We start from the raw sequence: 2,325 nt of genomic DNA, 5'->3' as shown, positions 1-2,325 counted from the left end.
ATTCAGAACATACAGCAGAGGAATTACACTGAAAAAGCTGGGCGTTCAAAACGCCCAGTGAAGAAGGACAGACTGGTGTTTAAACGCCTGCCAGGGTACCTGGTTGGGTGTTTAACGCCCAAAAAGGTAGTGTTTTGGGCGTTAAACGCCAGAATGTGCACCATTCTGGGCGTTTAACGCCAGGATGGCACAAGAGGGAAGATTCTGTTTTCGATGCAATTTTTTTTCAAGTTTTCAAAGTTTTTCAAAATCAAATCTTTTTCAAATCATATCTTTTCAATCATATGCTTTCAAAATCAATTTCTCTCCTTTTTCAAAGATACTTGCTATCAATTAATGATTTGATTCAACATTTCAAGTATGTTGCCTTTTCTGTTGAGAAAGGTTTAATGTTTGGATCATATCTTTTCTTGATAGCCAAGTCATTATTTTTTAAAATCGAATCTTTTTAAAATGTTTTTCAAATCATATCTTCTTAACCACATCTTTTCAAAATAGTTTTCAATCAAATCTTTTTGATTTCTAATTTCAAAATCTTTTTCAAAAAAACCACTTTACCTCTTTCTCACTCTTGGTTTTCGAAAATCAATTAGTGTTTTTCAAAATGTTTTCAAAATCTTTTCCTTAATTTTCGAAAATTACTTCCCTTCTTCTCACATCCTTCTATTTATGGACTAACACTATTCCTTAATGCAAAATTCGAACTCCATCTTCTTTGATAAGTTCGAATTTTCTCCCTTCTATTTTTCTTTTCCTCTGACACCTCAAGGAATCTCTATACTGTGACATAGAGGATTCCACATTTTCTTGTTCTCTTCTCTTTCATATGAGCAGGAGCAGAGACAAAGGCATTCTTGTTGAGGCTGATCCTGAACCTGAAAGAACCTTGAAGAGAAAGCTAAGAGAAGCTAAGGCACAATTCTCTGTAGAGGACCTAACCAAATTCTTCAAAGAAGAAGAACACATGGCAGCCGAAAACAACAACAATGCCAACAATGCAAGGAAGGTGCTGGGTGACTTTACTGCACCTACTCCCGACTTCTATGGGAGAAGCATCTCTATCCCTGCCATTGGAGCAAACAACTTTGAGCTTAAGCCTCAATTAGTTTCTCTAATGCAACAGAATTGCAAGTTCCATGGACTTCCATTGGAAGATCCTCATCAGTTTTTAGCTGAGTTCTTACAAATCTGTGACACTTTCAAGACTAATGGGGTTGACCCTGAGGTCTATAGACTTATGCTATTCCCTTTTGCTGTAAGAGACAGAGCTAGAAGATGGTTGGACTCTCAACCTAAAGAAAGCCTGGACTCTTGGGAAAAGCTAGTCAATGCCTTCTTGGCAAAGTTCTTTCCACCTCAAAAATTGAGTAAGCTTAGAGTGGAAGTCCAAACCTTCAGACAGAAGGAAGGAGAATCCCTCTATGAAGCTTGGGAAAGATACAAATAATTAATCAGAAAGTGTCCATCTGATATGCTTTCTGAATGGAGCATCATAGGTATTTTCTATGATGGTCTCTCTGAACTATCCAAAATGTCTTTGGATAGCTCTGCTGGAGGCTCTCTTCATCTGAAGAAGACGCCTACAGAAGCTCAAGAGCTGATTGAAATGGTTGCAAATAACCAATTCATGTACACTTCTGAAAGGAATCCTGTGAACAATGGGACTAGTCAGAAGAAAGGAGTTCTTGAGATTGACACTCTGAATGCCATATTGGCTCAGAACAAAATATTGACTCAACAAGTCAATATGATTTCTCAAAGTCTGTCTGGAACGCAAAATGCACCAAGCAGTACTAAGGAAGCTTCATCTGAAGAAGAAGCTTATGATCCTGAGAACCCTTCAATGGAAGAGGTGAATTACATGGGAGAACCCTATGGAAACACCTATAATCCTTCATGGAGAAATCATCCAAATCTCTCATGGAAGGATCAATAGAGACCTCAACAAGGTTTCAACAATAATAATGGTGGAAGAAACAGGTTTAGCAATAGCAAGCCTTTTCCATCATCTTCTCAGCAACAGACAGAGAGTTCTAAGCAGAATACCTCTGACTTAGCAACCATGGTCTCTGATCTAATCAAAACCACTCAAAGTTTCATGACTGAAACAAGGTCCTCCATTAGAAAATTGGAGGCACAAGTGGGTCAGCTGAGTAAGAAAATTACTGAACTCCCTCCTAGTACTCTTCCAAGCAATACAGAAGAAAATCCAAAAGGAGAGTGCAAAGCCATCAACATGGCCGAATTTTGGGAGGAAGGAGAGGCAGTGAACGCCACTGAGGAAGACCTCAATGGACGTCCACTGGCCTCCAATGAGTTCCCCAA

At 38.9% G+C, this 2,325-nt stretch overlaps 1 non-coding gene across 1 annotated transcript; it reads right to left on the bottom strand.

Annotated features, from left to right (window-relative positions):
* Positions 1-1,369: 1,369 nt before the first annotated feature.
* LOC112805016 (small nucleolar RNA R71) lies at positions 1,370-1,477 on the bottom strand. The gene has a single exon (XR_003203630.1). It is a non-coding gene; the product is annotated as a small nucleolar RNA R71 (small nucleolar RNA).
* Between the last annotated feature and the right edge of the window lie 848 nt (positions 1,478-2,325).

The sequence above is a fragment of the Arachis hypogaea genome, chromosome 5 (assembly GCF_003086295.3).
Source record: "Arachis hypogaea cultivar Tifrunner chromosome 5, arahy.Tifrunner.gnm2.J5K5, whole genome shotgun sequence".
In the NCBI taxonomy this organism is placed as follows: domain Eukaryota; kingdom Viridiplantae; phylum Streptophyta; class Magnoliopsida; order Fabales; family Fabaceae; genus Arachis; species Arachis hypogaea.
The sequence above is the reverse complement of the archived record's forward strand: the minus strand, read 5'-3'. Positions and strand labels throughout refer to the sequence as shown.